The sequence below is a fragment of the Orbicella faveolata genome, unplaced genomic scaffold, assembly GCF_042242905.1.
Source record: "Orbicella faveolata isolate gen_17 unplaced genomic scaffold, um_ofav_v1 contig_24, whole genome shotgun sequence".
Classification (NCBI taxonomy): domain Eukaryota; kingdom Metazoa; phylum Cnidaria; class Anthozoa; order Scleractinia; family Merulinidae; genus Orbicella; species Orbicella faveolata.
In genome coordinates, this window is record NW_028301552.1 from 23486660 (window position 1) to 23497206 (window position 10547).

Below are 10547 nucleotides of genomic sequence, written 5' to 3' on the forward strand. Positions count from 1 at the left end.
TAAGTTCCAATACCCCCCCCCCCCCCACTGAGGTCAAGCATGCACCTTTAATTTCTTCAAACCCTCTCATTTGCCCTGTTTGCAGACCAAGTTCCTCATCTATTAATCCCTGTCATATTGGCAACCCATTTTGAAAGGTTACTAAAAAATTGTGCATTATATTTCAGTGTGCTTTCTCTTTGTAATCTTACATCAAGATATTTCAATCCCTAAGGAAATGAGAGAACACTAGCAATACTGACAATTTTCAGTAATTCATCACTTTCAATATGCCATCTAAACAAATTGTTCGTAAACAGTAGTGAAATTTCATGCCCCTACACCTAGCCATAAAAGGAAGTCTGGGAACAGGCAATAGCAACAGTGACACTGCCAGGCTGGTGAATTTTACAAGCTAATGAACTCATGATAAGTGATGATGAAGCGTGGTGCAGTGAAACTGAAGAATCGGACTGTGAGTGACAGTGATAGAGTCAGTGTCGTGAGAGTGATGCTAGTGTCTGTGACCTTGGACCAGATCAGCAAAGAAAAGGTTTTGTACTAGAAATTGATGGAGAGCAACAAGTTTGTGCTAAAAAACTGAAGAAGCTGGCTCAGACCAGTCTTAAAGCCAACATCTACTTACAGTACTTGTCAAGAGTTCCTGACTTGTGTATGTGGGAAGGCTCTCTGTAATGACCTATATGGGGAGGCTCAGCTCACGATGAGTACCTTATTCAGGCTTCAGGTATAAAATTAATGATAGGGATTTCTCAAGTTGAGGTGTATGAAAGGGTAGGAAAATCTGTCATTTAGGGATTCCATTCTTCTGGTTCTAAAATGTTGTTGAAAAGCTCTCATTTACTCTCCTCAGCCAGAATGAAGAGATTCTGTAATATTATTTATTAACTTCTTTCCAAGGGAATAGAAAAGGGATGCAGTATTCTTAAATAGGTTTGTTAAAGGGGTACATTTACCCTTTTGCAATGTAAGGTCGACAAAAGAGGTGCCATTTCTATCAAAATGGTACAAATGTATACAAAAGGGTAAGGGGTAATGGACCTTGAGATAAGGCCTTTCCATTTAAAACTTTCTAGAATACCCCTTTCACCCCCCCCCTCCCAGCTTGTGAAACAAAGATGTTCAAATTATTGTTTTGTGAAAAAAGGCAATTATTAAAAAACAAGACAGTGCCAAGAGATTAAGTGATTGTCAATGCAAGTTTCCATTTGTATTTTGAATTAAAATGGGTATAACATGATCCTCAAGTATACCATGCAGCTTCACAGAGAGGCCCAAACTGATGATGAAAACATATGTTTTAACACTTAAAATTCTATTTTTGCCTCTTCCCTTATACCTTGTGACCTTTGTAGGGAAATTCTGAAAAGGTCCCCACCCCCAAAAATTCAAATTTTATATACAAATCACTTTTTTATCTTGAAAATGGTCTTTTTTTTTCAGAAGAGCTACTACTTGTATATTTTTTTTAACTTACATGTAGGTCAACATAATTTGTTTTCACAATTTACCACAAAAGAAAACACCACAGAAAGGAGAACTATAGTTGTGGCATCTGAGCTACATTTTTAAATGGAAACATTTCCCATAAAAATTTCCAAATTATATTCTTACCAGTACAACAACATACCAACTATATTTTGCAGAGAAGTATACTTAATTAATAAAATTGATGTAGTGAAATTTTCTATTTAATTTTTGTACACCTGATCTTACAGAGTGCAACCTTTGGTTTAACTGGTCCACTTTAGCGTTAAGGAATAATTAAATAAATCACACCAGAGTGGCTTTGTGTGTTTATTATAATTCTCATTATCAGTAGAGAAATCACACTTGTACACTGGTCCACTGATCAATACTCTTACGTGTATGTTAAACATGGGAAAGCAGGTTGCATCATCTAAATCATAACATTGTATGCCTGTGTGGGGTGTATATACCAGGAGGTAACCACCTAAGAAAAGACAAACATAAATTATGTCATTGTTTCAATGACTCACCCTAAGTGGGTATTATGCTCATTACCACCTTAATAAACAAGATATATTAAAGTATAATTTTTACCTCTGCTTTAAACTTTTCAAACCTACAGTTTGTTTTCACTTTCAGAGAGGTTCTTAAATTCACAAGCACACCACCCACCCCCCTCAGCCCCGATTCCTACTCTCCCATAGCCAGGATCCCATTTCAACCCTCCAATAAATCAGTAATTTTTTTTCTAATTTTGGTCTGACTTAGATTCATCTCCACTCAGCAATGAAAGTAATGGTGGTAGATTTCTGCATATTTGTTGGTCTAGTTCACTATTGTTCTCAGATTCCCACCTCCCTTTTGACAGAATTAAATTCCGTTAAAAAATAAACTACAGTAGTTTAATCAAATTAATGCAGAGGCAAACATTGAACCAGAAACTTACTATAATTTTGGTATGAACAATACCAAAGTATAACTTACATAATTAATATCACATCTTTTCTATTGTAATTTAAGACAGTGCAACTACTAATAGATTGACCCCAAAAACCTAAAAACATGACTTTAGAAACACAGGTAAGTGAGAATATTGCCAGTTTTGCTTTTGCCACCAATCACTCTGCTTTAAAAAAAAAATACATGGAAGATAATGACAAAGCAATAACAAAACCAGCCAACCAACCTCTGGCAATTCAATAAACACACCAAATTCCCCTCCAAAATTCTCTTCAACACCTTACAGTACATGTAAATATCAGCAGCATAAATTCAACTCAATGATTTGGCATGCTACTATCATCAAATGTTTACCCCTTGATTCAGAATTTTTAGGAGTATCAAATAGAATTCTGCTATAGATTACAAATGCTGTTTACCTTAACAAATATTTGCATTAATTCTGGAGATATTTAAGTTTAAAATGTGTAAAATATATGCAAATGAGAGGACTGATGATGTCATACACCAAACCCAATATTACATCAAGTGCAAACCGTATATACAGCAGAGATCATTGAAACTTGGTAGCCTTATAGTTCTACAGGCAACACACTAATATGGCTATAAAAATATGTTCCCAATTGGCAACTCAATCTTTTCCAGTCTCCTCTAACCCAATTTCAATAATGCAGTGATTTTCAGCTTGAAAAACATTAATCAAGGCCATGGGGTGGCCAGAAAAACCTAGAATATCAGGGAAGGTCTGAAATGCGGTCTGTTGCCATGGTAACAAAACTGTTAAGCTCATATTATGTAGCACATCTGCAAATTGCATCGTAATAGCACTGTCCCCACTGGAGCCCATGGTTCAGTAGTTTACTTGGACAATAAATTTCATAACTTTCCTGGGGGACTGGATGATCTAACTGGTATGTGGGAGACTCCCAGAATAGTTGCAAGAATGTATGACTATCTCTTCACAGGTATTCATTAATAAATAAACAAATAAATAAATAAATAGACACTAACACTACTAACATGATTGAGTTTGGAAAATATATATATTTTTAGTCTATGATATTTTGAAAAATTCCCCTCTCCCATCTACCATGCTGATCTTCTTTAATTTGGTCCTTGAAATTGATAACAAGGATGCTACACCTTGGCAACTCGTTGGCCAGGATATGTTGCACAGTCTTCACATCAGATAATGGGTCTGTACATATTATTTAAGTATTTATTAAACAGAGATCTCCCCATCCCATCCCTATGGAAATTCCAATTTTTAATAATACTTTTCTTTAAAAAGTTTGGCTTTTGAGACCCTCCCCATCCCTGGAATTTCCAATAATCTCCTTGCGGTGGGTATGGACATTTTATAGAACCACACAATAAAACAAATAAACAAACTTTAAGATAAAATGTTGAAGTATAAGTCAGTGGGACATATATACATTGATCAACTTATAAAGACGTGATTGATCATTGCAACGTACTATACACAACTTAAACAAAGGTGAAATTATAGCCTGAAAAAAAAATTAGGTGTGAACTGGATTCTAACCTATGACCTCTGTCAGATACTGGTGCGATAACTTAATTAATTAAAGTTCTATGCTACAACATACCAAACTGCTAATTTATTATGAAGTGACACAGCTAAAGGAGAGTTGTCAAGAAATCAACTTTTTTGTGAATTCTAAGATCAATATGAGTCTTCTAAATTTAAGATTATTATACGTAACTAAAGACATACAGTAGGGCACTGCACTGTGTGCTCTCTCTACACACTCTTCCAGGCAGGATAGTAATACATATACATGTACTTTTTTTTTTTGTTTGGAATATACTGTTACTGCATGGTCATACAAGAGGTACTAGTTGCTGCTGAGTAGTCTTAAAATAAGTGAACTAAGTGTGACAAAATATAATGTATATTAAATCTGCACCAGTTCAATACAATTTAATACCAAATTTTAATCAGCTGCAAAAAAATTGTTAGCACCTGATATTACATGTACTTTGTGAAGGCTTCTGGAGGGGTTATACTTTTATAAAGTACCTGGCAGCAAGTACTATTTTGATTTACTAAAGCAAGACTGTAGTAACTGCTAAGAAAATGTGTTTTGTACATCCCAGAAAAATTGGGTGGGGGTCAGTGCAGCCCTCTTCACAAAAGTTAAACTCTTAACCTATTTATGACCAAAATCTGTGATTTTCCCTACCCCATTTATGACTGTTGTGACTGCTACAGTTGCCCTAAACATAAGTTTTGAAGGACTTTTGTTGATGGTCTTATCAATAATGATGAAAATTGAGGTAGCTTATTCTAAAAAACATAACAAATTAAAGACTAGAGGGCAAAAGCCTTACCCTAGAGTATTTATGACCAAAACGACTGAATAACCATACCCTTTGGGGCTGCACAGCTGTATATAGCACATAGAGGAGAGTTCCCCCCCCCCCCCTACCGCTGGAGCAGGAATCAAAATATTATTGCCTTGATGACATAATAAAGATAAAATCTCAAAATAATCAAGAGTTACATATATGCATGCGACTTCACTAACAAAATGATGCCTGTTGCTTGCTGTAAATTGTATATAAATTACTCCTACAATGTGCCAGAATTCTGTTAATCTGGTCAGCAACAGGTCACAAAAATCTGACTGTATAATTAATAAATAAAAAAATGACCGACTGAGCTTTTGTTTAAGCCAGAATAGAGTGGCCATAATAACTAGGTGGCTGTGTCAACAGGGGTGGCCGTATGGTGAGGTACATTCCACAGTAGTGATAAAGATGACACTCTCAAACACCAGTACCCATAAAGATTTTGGACAGTATATTTTGCATAATCAGTTGGAAGAGGAAGAGGGAAAATGGAAATAAAATAGAATAGCTCTTGTGTACCAGAGACAACCCTTTCCCCGAGTTACCCTGGCAGAGCTAACTTTTCACTTATTTCTTTGCAAAATTCAACCAACCGTTTACACGAGGATGACGAACCAGACTTGGGGGCGAGACAATTCAGGTGGGCAAGTTGACTCGCCTTGGCAGCTAAAGTAACCAACAACTTTTCTTTGAGTATACATAAACACTTTGGCTCACCTAACTGGAACAACTCTCGGCATGGCGAGTGTCTCGTAATGCCTAGATTTAAGATTTAAAGCAGCAATTTGTATCAAAGAAGAGAAAATTAACTCAGCAAAACCCACTGTGATCAAATGAGTGAGGGAAACTTAAACAAAGAGGGATAATTGCACATTTGATTATTCAATAAGAGTTACGAATAATCATGCAGGGTCAACTTTTACTCGGCCTACAGGGGCTACATTTTCTAATACAAACACTTGATAAAGTTGCCTCAGGGGGAGGGTTATCCCGGGTACCCGAGACCATACAAATGGGACCTGTGTTGCCTCAAAGAACACCCCCACGATTTTCAAAGGGGAAGGTCCAGAAACAGGACCTTAACTTAGGGCAGCTTCAATGGCAGATTCCCTCTGATGGCTTGGATTTGAATAATTGATTTAATTACTTTTAAAGAGGACTAGAACTTAAAAATCTTGCTCGAATTTCGATCCAGCGAGGCATAGGCTTCCATGCCGTGAATCAAGTTTTCACTGGGCGTTTTAAAAGCACTCACCGAAGAGAGAGAGACTGATGACCCCAAACTACCGATACCGATACCGAAAACAACAATCTTCAACGAGAGATGTAGGAATGTGGAATACTGACCTTCAGCATGCGATCCAGCTTGTCTCTTCTACCAATACACGTGAGCCGAGAGCAACAAAAGCTCTGGTGACAGCGACTTTCGGAGCTAAACGGCTTCTGTTAATTATGTTCCCGTGGTACACAGTGCAAACTATGGCCAGCAATACTTCATCCAGGTTGTTGTTAACATTATAGGCTATTGCACTTATTGTTATCACTAAATCACGAACAACAAGAACCAAAAGTCGGAACAACACCAGTTTTGAAAATGTGTAAAATTGGCCCGACGATGACGGAAGGCTCTCCGATATTTTGCTTCAAAACAATAATAAACTTTTCTCTTTTCCCGAAATTTTTGCTTCAAAAGTCGAAGTAATGTGTCTGCAACATCCTTCCATACTCAATATAAAATGAAACGAAACTGATGGTTTACAAATAGAGGGAAATCACGAGTAATTGAAACGCCATTTTCTCGCTTTGTGAAACGAGCCGCGAAGCGCAGTTTAAACCGGATGTGACGTCATTTTTTGTTGGATGATGCCTATACGAAAATTTCAGGAGTCTTCTGCCCCGCCCCTGGTTGGACCCAAGTAACCGCGTATTCTCTGTCTTCCCGTTGGATTGTTTTGCGGTAACAGATCCCGAGTCCTCTAGGAGTCTGACTAACTCCGTCGCTGCAAGCTTGATTCCCTCTGGATGGTTGTAAAAAGGATAACAACTTAAGCGGCCCAAAAAGCTGTTATCACATTATAAAGGAATGAAAAGAATGTACAATTCACCTTTGTCTACTTTTGTCATTTCTTACGCGACAACCGCTACCTAGTGCTAAACTCGTACCTAGGCCTTTTCGCGCTCTGCAAAAAAAATTTTTTGGTTTACATACAATCACAGGTCACGCAAGCGTAATATAAGAGTTTGTAGGGAGAACTGTGGCTAAAATATAAGAGTTTGTATGGAGATTAGGAGTTGACATTAAATTCGTTCAATGTATGGGTAATTTACCGAATAAAGACTCTTGAACATTTAATGGTGTCATTTTTTCTCATCCTGGAGGGTTAAAACGAGATTTGAGCGAATTTTGAAAATTTTTCTTAATTTTAAACGCGGAATCTCGCTAAAACGCTTCAGGTATTTACCCGCGACATTTCATTTCCGTGCAGAGATCGGGCGACTTCTGACGCGTAAGAAAAACTGCGAACCGGGGAAGGGGTTTATAAAGATTTGTCGTGTCAAAAAACACGTGTGGGAGATGGAGGGGAGCTTGAGCGCACGCTGAATGACGCGATTGGTACCGGTTCAACGGAGCTCAGGGATACTCTAAAACAAACCATCATTTCATCATATGCCCTTTATCATCCCTGGGTGAGCATAGAACGTCCACCCACCAGTACCCTCAACGCACACGGGTCTTTGTTTAATAATGCATTGGCTCTCTCCCAGGAGTAGCCCACTCTTTCCAAACCATAAGCAGTGATAAGTCACGTAATGGAATTTGCATCCTAATTTTATTTCTCTTGACAACAACATGTTTATGTTTGACACGCAACGATCATGTTGCGAAAAGCGATTTGAGAAAAAACTTTGCAAAAGACGCTTAAATTCCCCGACTGTCGTGAAAGTATTCGAAAACAAATTCGGCCAGTTGTAGAAAAATCTTTCGACTTCGTTTTGTGTTTGTGTGGTTTCGTGGAAGCAACGAAATTTAGAGATTCGAGGGAATATTCGGATTGTGTTCAAAACGTTTGGGCAAAGAGTTGTCTCCCTTGTCAATTAAGAAATAGAAAACATGTATCGTGTTTCTATCGAGTTTTAGTATAAATCTACTAGCGTTCTATCACGAATGCCGTTCTCCGATTGGTTACGCTACCCACTATCTATTCTGTGATAGATAGTGAGTAGCGTAGCAGTGTGCGCTCGTTAACAGAATGACGGCCGCTTCTTTGCGTTTTCGAGGTGTCTATGAAGAGTATTTAGATAAAGTTTTCAACGACTAGTAGATTTATACTAAAACAACTAGATTATTCGCTCTCGATTTCTATGCGTGATGGCTGACTCGGGCTGCGCCCTCGTGAACTTCACGCGATACGAAATCTCCAGCTCATAATCTAATTGCTTAATAGAAACACGAGTGAAAGTTTGGGGGAACGAGAAATGCTGTGGGAACACGAGCCGCAGGCGAGTGTTTCCACAGCTTTTTCGAATTCTCCCAAACTTTCACTCGTGTTTCTATATAACTTGATAGAAACACGGAGAACATGTTTTCTATTTCTTTTAGAAAACACCGCGAAGAAAAAAAAAAACTTGTCAACTTTGATTATCAAAATGTACATTCTCTTTTCCGCGTCATCATTACGTCAACAGCTCGTACAAGTTTTGTGTTTCTAGCGAGTTATAGAAACACGATTTTTAACCAATCAGCGCGCGTATTTTCTTAGGACTGTTTTCTAATGTTATATGTAAACCCAAAAAAATTTGCAGAGCGCGAAAACGCCTAGGTACGAGTTTAGCGCTACAGTGTTGGGCAGGACTTGTAGGTAGCGGTTGTCGAGTAAGAAATGATAACAGTAGACAAAGGTAAATTGTATATTCTTTCCTTTCCTTTATAACTCTCTTCCTACTCAACAAGATCGTGTGCTCCCTGTGAATTGACGCAAACGAGAGAAACGACCACAACAACCACGAGCGAGCGAAAGAAGGAATTTTCTCGCATTCAGCTACACATATGGGACTTTTAATTAAAGGCTATTTAAAAATTTACCACGTGAAACAATAATTTGACTCTAATATTTATTTAAAGGACGGAACGACAAGTTTGAGCAACTCATAACGACAGTTATTGAAGGGTAAATAATCAACTTCTTGTAATCAGAGTATATCAGCGAAAATTGCCGAAAAGAAAACAACAGCAAAAACCGGATTTCATTATTAGAGCGTTAAACTAACAATGGCTTACCTCCATTCACTCAATGCTGTGCAAAAATGTTTCTGGTTTACATCGCTTCCATATTACCTTTCGACCTTCCGACCTTCCGCTTTAGCGTTTTCCAAGACATTTAGGTAGTGGTTTTCCGTGTAAGTCCGTGTAAAAGATGACAACAAGACACACTGGAAAGGTATTAAACTATGCATTCTTTTCATTCCTTTAACCACTTTCATCCTTTTCAGCAAGATTGTATGCTACCTGTGTTAGCGCATTCATTTTTTTTTTTGTTTTTCTTATTTTATTTACTTTTTTACTCGTTTCTGTCAAGAGACTATAGAATATAGTCTCTTGTTTCGGTGGTTTCGCTCGTTTTGTTTTGTTGTCTCGGGTTTTAGTACATGCCCTCTTGTACATGCCCTCTTGTACATGCCCTCTTGTAAATGCCCTCTTGTAAATGCCCCTGCAAGATAGGAATTCGCCAAATGTTTTTATCCATCAAGTATTTTCGTTCGCGCGCCATTGGTCTAAACGCGTCGCGTGACTGAATATTTTCGAGGTAAAACCGGGGAGTATTGTTTAAATAGCCTACATTTGCGCGAAGATATGCTAGGATATCTGTTCCGAGAAGCGGGAGTCAGCGAAAGAAAAACTACCTGTTATCTAGCTCAGTTTTTAGATAACTTAGATTGGGGTCCTAATTTGGACGCCTGAACCTAAAGCTACCTGAGAAATCTTCCCGGATGGTTTGACTGAAAATCCTCTGAAACTATTTGTTAAATAGACCAAGAATGTCCGAGAGTCTTAAGGTGGCCGAACACAATTTCCGCGCGCGCTCTTGCTAATGCCATTTAGCGCACAAACAAGGATTACACAAAGCAACCATGGCGTTAAGGACTTTCTAAAAGTCCTTTCCAATAATTTTTCTCTGGCCTGTTGGTTTCGCCGTTGGAAAAGACTTTTCCCACTTTTTCCACCGGTGACGTAAATACACATTAACCAATGAACAAACAAGTTCTGACTATACGTCATGACGTCGCGCGCGATCAACGACACAACTCGCAGAGCAAATGTCTGCTGAGTTCAAGTACTATAAAAGTATTCTTCAGTTAGCTTTTGCTCTCGGACATACTTAAGGATACGAATTTTATGGAAGCAACTGAATATGGTCCATCCAACTTAATTACAAGTCTTTCAAAGAGTGACAGGGAAAAGCAGTGGAAGGTTATTTATCCGACCAATACGTGTTTGTTTACTTACGGACGCGATCTGAGCTCCTGTGTGATCCGTTTTCGAAGAGGAACAGAGCCGTTCCTGCAGTTTGTGTAATTGTTGCACTTTAAGTTGATTTAATGAATGACCAAGTTTCTTCTCTACAAAGAAATGGCATCGCAGCAAATTTGCATCGGCCGTTTCACCGACTGTACCGTGCTGAAAGCACTCGTCGATCGACGAAGGACTTTTGGGAACAGCGCTTTCATTCTCTTCCGTTCGT

At 38.3% G+C, this 10547-nt stretch overlaps 1 long non-coding RNA gene across 1 annotated transcript; it reads right to left on the reverse strand.

Moving 5' to 3' along the window:
- Nucleotides 1-1784: 1784 nt before the first annotated feature.
- On the reverse strand, nt 1785-6787 carry LOC149110950 (uncharacterized). Its single transcript, XR_016207917.1, has 2 exons — nt 6154-6787; nt 1785-5565 (listed from the first exon to the last, which is right to left on the reverse strand). It is a non-coding gene; the product is annotated as an uncharacterized LOC149110950 (long non-coding RNA).
- Nucleotides 6788-10547: the final 3760 nt, after the last annotated feature.